Source organism: Mus pahari, chromosome 6 (genome assembly GCF_900095145.1).
Source record: "Mus pahari chromosome 6, PAHARI_EIJ_v1.1, whole genome shotgun sequence".
Classification (NCBI taxonomy): domain Eukaryota; kingdom Metazoa; phylum Chordata; class Mammalia; order Rodentia; family Muridae; genus Mus; species Mus pahari.
In genome coordinates, this window is record NC_034595.1 from 101761864 (window position 1) to 101778183 (window position 16320).

At 47.0% G+C, this 16320-nt stretch overlaps 1 long non-coding RNA gene across 1 annotated transcript; it reads left to right on the forward strand.

Moving 5' to 3' along the window:
- The first annotated feature begins 1113 nt into the window (after window positions 1-1113).
- LOC110323058 lies at window positions 1114-15059 on the forward strand. The gene is made up of 3 exons (XR_002380624.1): window positions 1114-1344; window positions 7227-7463; window positions 14771-15059. It is a non-coding gene; the product is annotated as an uncharacterized LOC110323058 (long non-coding RNA).
- The last annotated feature ends 1261 nt before the right edge of the window (window positions 15060-16320 follow it).

A 16320-nucleotide genomic window follows, 5' to 3' on the forward strand; every position in this document is an offset into this window, starting at 1 on the left:
ATGTATGTATGTATATGTGTGTGTGCATATATGTGTGTGTGTATGTGTGCATGTATGTATGTATATGTGTGTGCATATATGTGTATGTATATGTGTGCATGTATGTATGCATGCATGCATATGTGTGTGCATATATGTGTATGTATATGTGTGCATGTATGTATGTATGCATGTATATGTGTGTGTGTGTATATATGTGTTTACTCTGCAAGACTTAGGAATCTAATAAAATGTCTTACTTCCCATGAGCTAGTCTAATCTCCGTTTATTCCTGAGGCTTGGTTGAGGAACTGGCTGTGGGAGGAGACACACCCCAACACCAGGAGCTGGCTCCAGAGCAAATTTCAGCTCAGGGACATTTCCAGAACAATGTCCAAGTCAATGAAAGGTAGGTGCTCCTGGCGACATTCCTGGTTAGTTCCATCTACAAGCACCCCTCTCTGAGCACAGTATAGATTAGGACTGGCCAGGTGACCTGCGGTTCCGGTTTTGATGGAAAGAGAGGATAAAGGTGGGGAGGAAGCAGGCCGCCCACCCCTGTCTTATCTGGACTGGGACAAACTGTGCCCCTGGAGAGGAGGGACACGTGTTGTTTTGCTTTATGTGTTTTTGTTTAAGCAGTTAGTCACAGGTACGGTGAAGCAACTTTTGAAGGAAAGCTCTCCACATGCAGGAATTCATAACACAGAGGTGTTGGGTATCGAGGTTAGGGAAATGTAAATAAATGAATTTCAAAACATTAAAGCGGAGGCAAAAGCAACATCCACCTCGTCCTTACGTTAGCATTGATCTCACAGGAACTGGAAAGGGAATAAATAGAAGAATAGTAGACAGGCAAACGTGTGAAGCTCTGCAGACAGCGAGTCCTGAACAGCCTCCCGACAGCGCCAGGCTATTTCAGCTACCTCTTTGGTGACTATAACTACACAGGACAACCCTGGCACTGGTGTCTGGGGTTTGTAAACTCTGCTCGGAGGCCTGGCCTCACTCTCTAAAGCTGGAAAAGCCTCTGTTTTCCACAAGTCGCCATTGAGAGTGCAGCCAGATCTAAAGTGTGTTTGCCCCTGAAGAAAGGAGCAGCCATTCCCAAAGTCCAGTCCAACCTGAAATACCAGATTTCTGATGAGCCCTGGCCCAGTCCGCAGCTCACTCTGCACCTGGCTTAACCCCTTCCTGCCTGCAGGTCCTCGGAGTCCACCTTCAGTGGAAAATCGCCATGTCTAACTGCTGTAGATATCCCTGCACGCCATCTGTCTATTTGGACCGAATCCTGTCGGGCCTGAGTGAGCTGACTTGTGCGAACATCACTGCCCTTCGCTGAAAAGCTATTTGTTAGTCCTAAAGGTTCTTGTCTACTTTTGCTGGATTTAAAAAGAAAGGGGGCGGGGCTGATTTAATAGCTCTAATCAATCATTTCTCTGTCATCACGTGAGTTTGTTTACACAGTGTATTGGATATCTTTTAAATGACCCGGGTCCCTCTGTTGCTACTGAAACTCTACACATTCCCATCCAGTATATGAAAATACCAAGGTCCAGACAGAAGGTCTGATTCCAATTGTTAGAAACCCTGTTGACTGTGTGTATGTGTGCTTCAACATTCCTGTGCCTGTATGTTCAAGGGTAGAGAGTACACATCGACACTAGGGGCCCTCATCCACTGTTCCCCATCTTGTTTTTAGCCACAGGCCTCTCTCACTCAATCTGGAGGTTGCCAATTGTCCCCACCCCCTCCTGCTGCATCCTCCTGTCTCCACACCCCAGCACTGGGGACTGCAGGCATGTGCCACCATGCCTGGGGTGGGGGTGGGGTAAGATGGGGGGTCACATGGTCCTGAGGATCTCAACTTGGGTCTCTGTGTTGATACAACAAGCAGTACACCTACTGGGCTGTTCCCCTAGCCTGCTGCCCCTTTTAAAAGAAGGTCCTCAGGTCCTGGAATTTACAGTCCTGTGGTTTTCCTTAATCATGTGTGCTTCATGCAATTGAAACTTACCAGGGGGTAGATTTCGGGTATTAAATTCTTCTGATCAGAAAACAGTGGAGTCCCAACAGACTGTTATAAAACTAGTCGCTCAGACCCATACAACTAAGAGGGCTGTGTGCTTTCGTTCTTTCTCTGTCCCTCTTTCCCTCCCTCCCTCATTCTCTCTCTCCTTATGAAGTTTAAAGAAAGAGATTTCAAATAAAACCAGACACTCACTGACAGAGAAATGTGGAGAAGAATTGAACCCTTGGAAGTGTAAATTAGAGCAATTGATCTGGCTGGCCAACCAGCAATTAGTGCCCAAAGATTTAATCGCTTCCTTTGATCTGATCATTTTACTTTGATTGATTTATCCCAAGGAAAGAACTCAAGAACGAGTTAGGTTTAAAACAAAGTAGCAAGATCAGGGACCTGGGCATCACAAGTCCTTGTGCCCGTTGCCTGTGGCAAGGCACTGGCAGGAAAACACAATCCTTAGACACAGGTAGGAAAGTCATTGTCTATAGCCTAGATCCAGTGGATTGAGGCCTGCAGTGCATGGGAGTTGGGTGGACTGGAAGCTGAGAGAAGGCAGGGGAGGGAAGGCAGCGCCAGGGAAGGGTACCTGGGGAGGCGGTGGTGGCAAATGTCCCCTGGGTGGGAGGATAGTAGGGCTAGATTGTGAAGAACACAGCAGGCCAAGAGCCTACTGTGAAAGGAAAGGACAGACCCGGGTATAACGGTCGGTCCCTGAGGCTCGGATACCTAGGAAGGCAAGGCTCTGGGTTACATCTTGTTTTATTTTGTGGCTGTGCTTCATCCTGTCTTTCTCTCACTTTGAGAAGTGATGTTGGAAGGATTTGAACAGGCAGAACAGGAAGGATTTGACGCGGAGGAGGACTGCTGTCCAAAGAGTCACCGTGGGCAGTGTGACAAAACCTGGAATAGAGAAAGGGAAGTCTGAGACCCAGAACAGTGCAAGGGCAAAGATGACGGGTGGAGGACGGGACAGATTAAGCCATTTTGTGGCTTGCGTTCAAGGCCTTAATCACCAATTAGCGATGAGGCTTACAGGCCAGTCGGGTCACAGAGACAACTGTCCTAGGGAAAGGGATGCTGACATTCACAGGAGTGTCAGAGTAAATCCTCAGCCAGGAATTGAACTCAGGACCTCTGGAAAAGAAGTTGGTGCTCTCAACACTTAGCCATCTCTCTAGCACATCCCCCCCCCCACTCACCCACTTAGGTTCTTAAGGGGCATGTTACTCCTTGCCAACCTCTCTCCTCCAGCTGAGAACATCTGGAATGATTTTTAGCCACTAAATTTCCTCAAAGTAAACAAAATAGAGAATCCTTTCCATATTCAAAATACCTGTAGATTTCATGTTTCCTTGCTGGGGATGGAACACAGAGCCTTGGGCACTCCAGCCTTTTCCCTTTGGAGAGAATATACCCAGGAAGTCTTCCAACTCACAATCCTCCTGCCTCAGCCTCATTAGTGGTGGAGTGCATGCACAAACCGTGAAACCTCATTTAGATCTGGATTTATGAAGAGCCAAAGAATTCAAACTCAGCTCAGGCAACCACTATGTGATCTTTATTTTTGAAAACATCACCTTAGTTTTAAAGAGGCTTTTTAAGCATGATCTTATTTCAATGAAATAATTCAAATACAAAGGACCTCCACTTTAGCACTCCTGTGATCGCCTTACTTTTTCCTTGAAGTATGGAGAAAATCCACTTAGGTCGCACATATAAAACATGGAGCTTGGGAATTGCTTTCTTAGCTGTGCTTTTGGCTCAATACTTAATTAGTTCAGTTTTCAGATTCCATCTAAAGGAAACAATTACAAATACCCTCTGTAGAGGACTATTTAACGCCAGGTCAGGCAGCTCAGTGAACAGTAAATAGATCTTTACCTTTCCTGAATTGCACTTCTATTAAAAGTTATAAAAAAAAAAAAAAAAAAAAAAAACAAACAAACAAAAAAAACCTTTCAACAGTTCACTCGTATATGAACTAGCCAATGGATACTTAAGTAAAAAAAAAAAAAAAAAAACTTTGAAAACCACCAAACTCACCAAATTAAGTACCCTGGAGGCAGCAGAAGACAGCATCTGAAAAGCTCATACTGGAAGCCGCAGGAACAACAGGCCCCAGGGTCTCCAAGACAGGACGTGGACCTCCCCCAAGGCTGGCAGCGGCCTCCACTCGCTGAGTCTGACTTAGCCCAGAGAAGGAGGCTTTGTCTGCCTTTTCCCTGGAGACCCCAAGGTAAAGCTGGAATTGCAATTTGCTAGACAACCTGCGCTAAGCCAGGCCTGTGTGCCATCTTCTGAAGTAACAGGCAGCCATGTCCAAAGGGAACGCTTACTTTACCGGGTTGGGAGACAGCGGAACAACCAAGAAGGCTGCTCCAGAAGATGACAGAGGTCCCTGAAAGATTCTTCTAGATCCATCAGTGGTCTTCTTTAGCAACAGATGCTGTTTCTAAGTAATTATGGGGACGTGCAAAAGCGCACAGCTTTGAAATCAGGCAGGCCACTCTAGCGACCCTGGGCCAGTTGATTAACCTCAGACAGCCTATTTATGCATCTGGGAAATGGTGATATTAATACTTACTTTTGGAGGTGGTGAAAGGATTAAATGAAATAATATGCATAGCCTCACAAGGCCTGAACAGGCTTACAGTGGCTGGCCTAAAATGTCTCCCAGAATTTCTCTGGTTCGCACCTCTAAGAGCTAAGCCATTTGAGGATCCTCTCTCCCTCCCACTTTTAGCACCAACCACCTATGAGGAAGAGCTGACTCTCTTCCGGCTCAACCCTACTTCATCTCTACGTTTGAATTGTGACAAAACACAAACCCCCTTGAGTGCCAGGTCCCAGATCCTTTAGTTCAAATGGAAAGGAGAGACTCCTGCAGGTGAGTAGGCCAGAAAGTGTGCACAAGGTAGGTGGGGCCCACTGGATGGGATGGCACCCACCGCACGGTGACTTACAGGAAGAAAGCATCTCTGGCCAACACCACTTTTGTTGTTACTTAGGTGGTTGCTCTGTTTTGAGACAGTCTTGCTGCATAGCCTGGATCTCAAGATGCCCCTCCCCCCACAGGCAAGCGGCACCACATCTGGCTGGCTGTATCTTCTTCCCAAATACACAATAAATAAATGCAAAACAAAACGAAAAATCAAGAATAAGTATCTGGAGGTTCTTCCTCCCTCCCCGCCCCATTTGTTTTGTTTTGGATTTAACATCTCACATGAGAGAAAACTGATTCGGTAGCATACCTGAAAACAATGAAAAGAGGAGGGTACCCTGGGTGCCCCGGGCTGTTTTGTCACAGCTGAGGAAACTGCACTGGGCAGCTCTTCTTCCAGGAGCAGTCAGCATTGTGTGAGTGACACAGCTCAAGGACCCTCAACACCGCACAGCAATGTCAAGGGCTGGTCCTGCTGTCTATCACTCATTGATCTGCTCGGGTCTCCGGCTGCAGCCCCAGACAAACGTCTCTGCTTCAGTTGGGACCAACAGTAGCGCTGTCCTCGGAGGGTCCTAGAGACTGGAGGCCTGGAAGAGTCTGAGGATGTGGGTATGGCTGCTACGCTGCGCTTGTTGGCTGCCAGGATTGTAATCATCACCAACGCTTCCTCTGTTGAGCTCTCTTCTCCTTCAGGGTCAAGTGCAGAGGCTTTGAGAAGCTCTAGGCTGACAATCATGAACTCAGGTCATAAGGCCTGAGAATAAAAGCCCTTATTCTAAGCCCCATGTAAGGAGTGCTTGCTGCCTGTCTCCTCTGTGCTGTTAAATCTACTCCTATCTTTCACAGACAGGTTCAGCATCCCCTCAGGAAGGCAGGTGCATCTGGAGGAAGTACGTACCACGGCATGGAATAGAAGCTACCCACGGTAGCACCATCAGATTGGAGGTCATTGCTATCTCCCCCTAATCAGTCAAGGGACAGAGAGCCTGTGACTGCTGCAGTTGTCATCATGTACCAAGGCTGTGGGCGTTCTTAATTTTTTGGTAGATCATCTTCAGCATGTGACTTGGGTCCTGTGGTCACCACCTGCCTTAGTCAGGGTTTCTATTCCTGCACAAACATCATGACCAAGAAGCAAGTTGGGGAGGAAAGGGTTTATTCAGCTTACACTTCTACATTGCTGTTCATCACCAAAGGAACTCAGGACTGGAACTCAAGCAGGTCAGGAGGCAGGAGCTGATGCAGAGGCCATGGAGGGATGTTACTTACTGGCTTGCTTCCCATGGTTTGCTCAGCCTGCTCTCTTATAGAACCCAGGACTGCCAGCCCAGGGATGGCACCACCCACAATGGGCCCAGCCCTCCCTTCTTGATCACCAACTGAGAAAATGCCCTACAGCTGGATCTCATGGAGGCATTTCCCCAACTGAAGCTCCTATCTCTGTGATAACTCCAGCCTGTGTCAAGTTGACCCAAAACCAGCCAGTACACCACCTGATCATATCTTGGAAAGAAAGCGTTGGAAATCGATGTGGCCAAGAAGTGAGGTTGCATCTGAGGTTCCCCCTAAGCCACTCCCACTGACTAATGGCTAGGTGACACCAGACAGAGACCCTATATGTGCAAGGGGGATACAAAACTTGAGTCTTTTCTTGTTTGCTTTGTGTTTTGTTTTATTTTTGCTTTGTAGCCTTGTCTGGCCTCCAACTCATAGCAATCCTTCTGCCTCAGCTTCCTAGTATTGGGTCTGAGCCCTTCAAAGACAAATATAGCCTTTGAAGCCAGGTAGATTGTAGATCCAAACAAGACTCTGTGCTCCATTAGGGGAAGAATTGTTATTGGGTAGATAACTCAAAGAGAAGTTGTTCTTGGCCACTCTCCAAGAACAGCTCAGACACTACTCAAAACACTTACTTCCATAATGCCCTAGACTTTGAATAATTCTTATGTTAAAAAAAATGATAATCCAATAATTTTGCATGTAATTTTTTTTCCATTGCTGGGAATTGAACCGAGGGCCATAATATGCTCAGCAAGGCTTTTTATGTAGTCGATGGTTAAGAGAGCTCTCTGCAGAGTGAGGACTTGGGAAAGGTAGGGTGAGTCCTATATGTGCCCTGCTCTAATGTCCCTAGCACCCGCAGACCGAGTGCCCACATGAGATTCACATGCCTGGTAAATACAGTCAGGAGTAGTGACTAAATTAAGCATTAAAGGTTTACTAAGGCACTGGGCGGCTGTGGATGGTGACTGAGATGTTTTCCTTGTCTAAACACAGGCCAGAAGGATGCATATGCTCCATTCGGTCAGCAATGTGATCAGAATCCATGGAAAGAGCACCAAGAAGCAGTGGGAAAGTATGTTGGGTCAGAACTTGACCTACATGGGAACAGGAACGGAGCCCGAGGGACATGGTCGAGGTCATGGGAATGGAGGGAAGCAAACAGAAAGCCCTGGATGTACCAACCCTGTTCCGTGCTAACAGACATGGGAGGTAGAGATAAGAGGAGGCGAGGTAAGGACATATTTGGTTATGACTGCTTTCCCTACTGGTTCCCTCCTTCTCCCCTCCCCATAAAGAAGGAGATTTTTACAGACTGAGGGAAGCTTGCTAGTTGATAGAGGTTAATGCTGGCCATTCATCCCCAGAACTGCTGGGGCGTGCTGTTAGGTCCCAGAGCACACAGGAATCACACAAAGCGGCTCTTGAAACAAACGGGAGGGGGGCTTGGTGCCGGCTGGGGTGCTGGGGCACACATCTACTCCTCTAACAAGCCCTGTGAGGTACCAAGACAGACAGTAACAGAGGGAGGTGGCATTTAACCATTGCCCAAGAGTACTCTTGACAATTGCCAACACAAAGACACTGTCAGTGCACACAACGGCAAGAAGGAAAGGGACAAAGTGGCAAAGACAGGTATATGTAGGCCTATGACAGGTCAGGTGGCCAGTCCACCACAGCAGTGGGTTGAGAAAGCCCAGCCCCCACTCCCCTGCCATACTCTTGCTTGCCACAGGCCCTTTGCACAAACTCCAAGAGGTCAGACTCAGATCTCTGCTCCTGACCACAGTATCAGGGGCCATCTCCCATCTGAAACAGTCCTTTTACTACTGTTCTCATCCTTCTTCCCCACCCCCTGTCGCCCATTCTGCATATAATAGATTTGGTATGGTCTGTGGAAATGTGAGCTTGCTACCAGTGAGCGGGAACCTTGTTCAAGATTGAATCTCTGCCCACCTGGAATGGATTTTTGATCAACACCATGGGATGAGCACAGAGGTCCCAAGAGTAAGAAGACAGAGTCAGGAGAGACGTATGGTAGCAAAACTCACAGCATCTTCTTTAGGCCACCAAAGATGAATTATGTCAAAGCCAGGCCTGGTGGTACACACCTAAAATCTCAGCTTTCTGGGAGGCTGAGACAGAAGGATCGCACACTCACGACCTGCCTAAGTAACAAAGGGAGTTCGAGGCCAGGTTAGATAATTTAGCAAAAACCTTGTCTCAAAAGGGATGGGGATAGGGGCATTGTACAATTCAGTGTCGAAGTTCTCCCCTCCTAAGTTCTGGTCCCTAGGTTCAATTCCTGGTACAAGAAAGAGAAAAGGTGGGGGGTGGGGGATGGGGGGTGTCGGACATCAAATTACTTTAGGCTATGAAAGAAAACATGCAGCTTTAAAAGTGGTGCCTGGGGAGGGGACCTTCTGGCCTTGCATGGGCTTTCGAGATTTCTGCTGTAGAAGCTACACGGAAGCCGAGGTGGTAAGGACCAGCCATGCTGCATGTGCCACAAACCTGTTACCCTAACAAAAACATCACCACAAAACAAGAGATACTTAAAGACTTAGAAGTCTGTACAACAAACATACCCAGGGCTGTTAGACGGGGTCTACATAAATTCTCTAAATGAAATAAGATCCAGGCACTCTAGCACAATTAGGTTATTACTTGGTTTTTGTTTGTTTGTTTGTTTGTTTGTTTTTCCCAGACAAAAACACCATGACCAAAAGCCGCCTGGAGAGGGAAAGGTTTCATTTCAGCTTACAAGTCTCAGGTCACACCCCATCCCTGAGAAAAGTCAGGGCAAGAACTCAACAGAGACCTGGATGCGGGAACTGAAGCACAGGCCTTGGAGGGTGCTGCTCACTGGATTGCTCCTTCTGGCTTGCGCTGCCTACTTGTGGATACAACTCGGGACTGCCTGCCCAGTGTTCTGGACACTTACACATCAACTCTTAATCAAGAAAATGCTTGACAAACTTGCCTATAGGCAAATCTTATGGAGGCATTTTCTCAATTCAAAGTCCCTCTTCCCAAATGACTCTCGCTTGTGTCAAGCTGACCTAAAACTAGCCAACACAAGGGACCACTTGTCAACTTGACACACAAACACGTCATTATCAAACCATAGACTTTCCTTTGGGGTTTGTCCTCAAGATCTCATATTAATATCACTATCACACTAGAAGACACGTTCAACCCAACACTTAAAAGAAAATAAATACAAATGAAAAACAGAAGTGACTTTGACCTCAGAGCTAAGAGAAAGGCCATATGACCCATCTGTGCTACCGATAGGGCTGATATTTCTCTTCAAAGGCTCCTGGAAAATACTTTCAGAAGTGGCAAAGTTTGTAATCAAGATAGACCCATGACACCTCAGCTTTCAATCACTAAATAAAACAGGCAGCTTACAGCATGCACCACTGCAGAGAGGGAAAGCTGATGTCTACAAGCAGTTAGAAAGCAGGCTGTAAAAACTACAAGACAGTCTTAGAATCTCAACAGAGTGTCAGTCTACTGAGTAACTGGGAAAAGAAAGAAGATAAGAAACAAATCTAATTTACCCTCCTGGGAAGTCAGGTCAAAGTTTCTGTAACTAAAATAAACTGCAAGATGAAATGATGAAAGCCTGGCGTACGAGTAAAAAAATAACACAAGAAATAAATATTATAGGTTACAAGAAAATGTAGTAGGGAGGCACACTGACAGCAAACGAAGACTGTGGCTCGTGAGCCAGGGAGACCGGTCGGAGCTGACTTCCGTGATGCTCCGCTGAAGCAAGAGCGTGGTTAGTGCCATTGCTTGATGAGACCGGCAAGAAGGTTTGCACGGCGAGAATTAAAATTTCTGTTTTGACCCGAGAGCTAGAGATGCCATTATAGGTTGAATTGTGCTCCACAAGAGGACACTGAAGTTCTAATCCCTGTGTATCGGGATGGGGCTCTGTTTGGAAATACAATCACTGTAGCTGAGAGAAAGCAGGCTAAGAGAAAGCACGTTGTCCCTCAATCCAATGATGGGTGTCCTTGAAAAAGGGCACCTATGAAGACAGAAGCAGATGCTGGAGTGGTACAACTTCAGGTCAAGGAATTCCAGGGATAGCTGAGTACAACCAGATGCTGGGAAGAGGCAAGAAGAGCTGTCCCTAGCACCTCAGAGGGTACATATCTTTGGACTTCTTGCCACCAGAATTGAGGGGGAAAAAATGTCATGGTTGTGAACCACCGTCGCCCCCATTTACAAATGAATGCAGATGTTTATCAGTCATCTGCGGCCCACTTTGAGGGGCGTTTGGGACCGAAGGCATGCTTGGTGAGATGTGTCACAACACTGGGCGTGGCTATGCACCAAAATCCGGTCATTTGTTGTCTGGGGCAGCAGCGCAAACCGCAGCAGATGCCAACCTTTGACGTAAGAGCACGGCCCACACTCCAAGATGCCTGGGGAAGCTGAAAGAGAGCTGGGCTGATCACCGTGGCTATGGGGTAAATATAAGAAAAAAAATTGCAAGAAACAGTCACAGACAGGACCACCACATCAAGCAATAAGAACCCAGTCATTGATTCATGGGCCAATTAATATACTAGGACTGCCTTAAATAATGAAAGCCCAGCAGACAGACACATGTGCTGTCACCCCACGAGATGGTCCTTCAATCAGCCACAGACACGGAAGCAATGGTGGTGCCATAAAACTATGACGGAGCCATGAACTTCCTGTGACATCAAAGCCTCCTAGTGTCCCAGCACAGTGCTCGCCTCATGCGTTTATGGTGATGCTGCCATAAGTCAACCTTGTTGTAGTAATTTCCAGCCCCAACAAGCCCGTATAAAACCACACAATCCAGTTATTATATTTATAAGCTATGTGCCTAGACTGGGCAGATCTCACACTATACAAACTCATTCCCCAGCTCTGGGACCCTTTGCTACTTGCAGTTTCTCCCTGTCACGTGGTTCTACTCCATCTTTGCTTCTTTCTCCTCTTCGGTCCTCTCTCCTTCACTTCTCCTTCTCCTCCCTTTCCTGCCCCTGCTCTCTAAGACCTCCCGTCCCACCTTTCCCCTCCACTGCCCAATCATAGGCTCCGGCCTTTATTGGCCAGTCAAAATGGGAAGAAGGTTCACACGAGATCACCTGAGTACGTGGTCGACTGCTCGTCGGGGGCAGCCCCTCTGGAGGGGCAGAATTGATATCAGAGTACAAACAGCACCAGGGCGACCCACAGCACAATCTACTATGCTGCCCGTCACATAAAAGCATGGTGCCTATAATTATGTCCAGGGACTATACTTGCTAATAAGTGTCTGTGTGCCTGCCTTATCACGGTACCCTGCACTGCATCATTGCCATAGAGCATACTCCTGTCGTACCTTTAAAAAGCAAGCCTTCTGTAAAACAGTATGCGTGTGGCTGGCACTGGCCCTGGTCACGTGTCTGCTGCATCTCTTCTTGCCCTGAGAGGCCACAGGTACAAGGTACACCTGCTACACCACCTGGGTATGTATAAGCGTGCAACGTTGGTGCTCCTAAGCAAGTGTGACTCTGTTAAGTGGTGTTCAGGCATAGATACCCACTGACATGGGTAGTGCTTAGGGAAATGATCGAGTCGGCTACAAAGGAGTTTGACAAAGTAGCCTGGGATGAGTTCATCAGTGGGATGGGATGGGTGGGAATACGGAGTGGACAACTGTGGACAGCAGGCAGCTTTGAGCGCACACGCCTTACATGTACATGATTGTCCAAGTCATTCCCGGAATCTATTCACAGCCTTAGATCAAAACCGCAATTGAAGCAAAACATGAACAGAAGGTAAAGGACCCTGATGTAACAAAAACTTCCAGCCTGTGACCATCCTCGGGGGAACAGGATCAGGGCACACGAGGCCATTTTAACAGCGAGAAAGATAAATACAGAGCTCAATTTGCATGGAATATATACTTATAATGAGTCTGTATACAACTTCATATGTGTTAGACACTCTGTCCATCAGGTTCTTGGGTGTGAGGAAAGCTTGGTGGCTAAACGGGTCTCCCACAGTCGGCCATGCCCCACAGATGGCCATGCCCCACAGATGGTCATGCCCCACAGACGGCCATGCCCCACAGATGGTCATGCCCCACAGTCGGCCATGCCCCACAGATGGCCATGCCCCACAGATGGTCATGCCCCACAGATGGCCATGCCCCACAGATGGTCATGCCCCACAGACGGCCATGTCCCACAGATGGTCATGCCCCACAGACGGCCATGCCCCACAGACGGCCATGCTTCATGTGCTCCCCTGGACAGGCTTCCGTGCCTCCATCCCAAGCTCAGGTCCTCCTGCCAGAGCAGGGCCATGCTGCTCAGAAAGCACGGCTGCAGGAGACTCACTTAGCCCTCCCCTCCCTTCCCTTCCTCTCCTCCCCTCTCCTTCCTCCCTCTCCCCTCTTCTCCTCTCCCCTCTTCTCCTCTCCTCCTGTCTCTTTTTTTCTCTTTCTTCTTTAATCAGACTCTTAAACGCCCCCCCCCATCTAGAATAATCTTTTCACCTCAAACCCAAGTTCAAACTTGACTGCAGCAGCTTCAACAAAACTCAAACCCTGTGGAGAATCCATTTTTAACGAATGATGGTCCTTGGATGCCGGCGCATTCCGTGGGTGTTTGGCACTGTTGGGGGTTTCCTTCCTGCTCTGTTTGATGAAATCTCTAGTTATAAGCCTGTTAGGTCACCTAGACTCATAGCCAGCCAAACCTCATCTGAGGCATTTCTGTGGGTTTTCCCGAATACCCCTCAGCAACTTAAACCCTGAGAGTTAGTGCCAGCTACCAGGGAAATTAAGTGCAGTCTACAGGAAACAGAAGTGACTAACAGCTGGAGATTGTGCAACGTTCTCTCATGGGCATTTTCCATGGCTGGGAAACAAACTCAAGGGCACAGTGGGACACAGTAAAGTGTTCACAGACATCCTGAGGTGCAGCGTCTACAGACCCATGGAGAAACTTCTGGTTGGGTTCCTGGAAGGACTGAAGGTTTGAGTCACAAACTTCTGTGCCTAGGGCTTGTTCAATTATATCTGGATCGTCGTGATTAAACACAGTCAGAATCATGTGCTAGCAAAGGTTGATGATCTTTAAACATTTTATAGGTACAAAATTGCCTTTTATTCATAAAAAAATAATGAATTCCTAATCATCTGAAATCAAGAATCATCTGAAGAAACCCACCTGGACCTTACTCTGCAACTTTAACTCTCCCCAGACATTGGAGATTGTGGTACTCTCGGGAAAACATAACATCTATAAAACGATCACCGATTTGTTGTCCAGGTCTGGTGTGTGGGTCAGCTTCCCTGCTCTGTGACTAAATAACTCAGAAAATAATGTGACCCTTCAGCTACATCTTTTGATCACCACCTCCCAGCGCCACAGTGAGCTGGTGACCAGCTCACCGATGCACGGGCCATCAGAGGATATTTCCAGCTCAAACTATGGTGTTCAGAATGGGGAGAGCATTAAGAGATAAGCAAGCATGGGCGTCGCTCAGCAGGCAAAACTATTACAGAGGGGGAAGCTGGGGAGGAAGTCTGGCCATAGGACAGCTGGAAACACATTAAAAGTCACTACCATAGCGAGACCTCATCTCAAATACGACAGAGAGAAAGAGAACCCGTGCTGGCTACCCAAGCCCACAGTCCCGTGTGTAGAAAAACAACAGAAGTTCAAAAACTGTCATTGGAAACATGGGATGTAGTTGGTGGATAGATGTCTGACATTCTGTAACATGTTCTTTACATCCTTTACATCTGGAATTCCCTCCACTTTACTTCAGTATAGTAGGCATTGAAGCCTTCAGGGAAAGTTTTGCCTCTGAGTTTTCTGTGGTACTTGAGTTTGGTTATTAATTTTTATATGAATGAACAAATGTAACTGCTGTAGGCCAGTTTCAAAGGTTGAAAATACTCATAGACACACACACAGAGATAGATGTACCCCACCCCACACATGTACTTGCACACACATACGTACATACACTCATGTGCTCACACACACACACATACATGCACACACTGCCACTGTATGGATCTATGTCTATCTCCAAAACCAAAGCATTTTAGGAGATTCATTAGTTATTTGTGATACACTCATTTAAATTCAAGTCTAAGCCCTGTATCTTAGAACAAGGAACTGTCTACCCACCTGCCAGGTGCTAACCATTCACTTATCCAGCTGCCAGATGCTATTCATTCACCTACCCACCTACTGGGTATCTATCTATATGTTCGCCTACCCACCTGTCAGGTGCTATCCATTTACCCACCCACCTACCGAATATCTATGTTTGTCAATGCCACCAGCCCAGTACCTATCTATCCATTCATCCATATACCACCAGCCCAGTACCTATCTATCCATTCATCCACTTCCAGTTTGCCTGGGCAGAAGACATTTTGCTCTATCATATATTTGGTGAGGTGTTTCCTTGTTTTATGCTCTTTGTGTAAAGCCGTGTGACATCAGAATGAGGAACATGCGACTTCTCTGTCATTACCGCAGTGGAGCTAACCAGGAGAGAGAGAATCCTGGAGAACCTGTAAGATCCTGCTCCCGTGGGATGTTCACCCCTTCACAGCCTAACAGAGCTCCTCGCGCTGGTCTAGACGCCCTTCCAGGACACACAAGAGCCAGATGGAAAAGCCACTGACTAAATTAAAACACACTAATTGGGCATTGAATTTCTGCTGGAAATGCCCCCTCCCAGCGTCACTGCTGAGGTACTGTGTGGGTGTCGGATGTACGACTAAGAGGAAATTCTTCCTTTCTGAACAAATAAATCATTTGGAACTCATTTTGCTAAGCTTTCTTATTGGTTCCTGAAAAAGATCAAATATAGGATGTGGGGAATCCAACTGCTCCAACAGTCAAGAGGTTTATTACTTCGGTGAAGGAAATCAAGAATCAATATCACCAGGCAACGAGAGCATTACTAAATAAAATGTTTCTTTGCCAAATAAATCTAAAAAAAAAAAATCAAAGTTGTATTTCAGATAACGGCATATGGATATTCTCACATCCATACAGATGCTGTGAAAGTGTCTGTAGTTCAAATAATATGCTTAATTGATTAATTAATTAATTTTGAGATAGGTCTTGCATAGCCCAGGCTAACCCCATACTCACTCATAGATGAAACTGACCCTGAGCTTCTGATCCTCTTGCCTCCACATCTATGGTGTTGGGATTACAGGAGTGCACCACCACCACAGTGGGGGTTCTTTGCTTGCCTTATCATATCCATCTATTTATTTACTTATTTGTATTTATTTGTTCACGTGGGTATGTGTGTACACGCACATGCATATGGCACATGCCATGCATGCCAAGCATGTGGCTATCTGAAGACAATTGGCAGGAGTCAATCATTCTCTCCTACCGTGAGGGACCTGAGATCAAACTCAGGTCGTCAGGCTGGATGGTAAGCATCTTCACCCACTGAGCCATCTTGCCGGGCTCGTGCCCAGTTTTAAGTGGTGGTAGGGACTGAACGCAGGCATACCAGGCCAGTGCTCTCTACCGACTGAGCTGTACCCTTGGCCCTAGATCTTAAGGTTTTCTGGCTTAACATCAATTCCTAGCTCATAAGGTCACAGAAAGCATACTGTATAAAATTAACCTTACATAAGCTGGGCATGATGACATGCACCTCTAATTTCAGCACTCAGAAGCTTGAGGCAGGGGGATTGCAAGTCTGAAGCCAGCCTGGGATAGTTAGCAAGACCCTGTCTCAAAACAAACAAACAAACAAACAAACAAATCTGCCTTGACATTTAGAGACTTCCCATCATGCATCTATCCCCATCTTTTAGTTGGGAGGAGCTTGACTGTTTCCAGGCAACAGTTGTGCAGTGAGAAAGATGAACAGGCACCAAATCTAGTGATCAGAGCACGGAATCACCCGGCCCCTTAGTGCCCAGCCACTCCTTTTCTCAAGAAAGCCCCAAACCCATGTGGCCTACTGTAGATCTCCACAGCATACCCCTTACTGCAGATCTCCACAGCGTACCCCCTACTATAGATCTCCACAGAGTACCCCCTACTGTAGATCT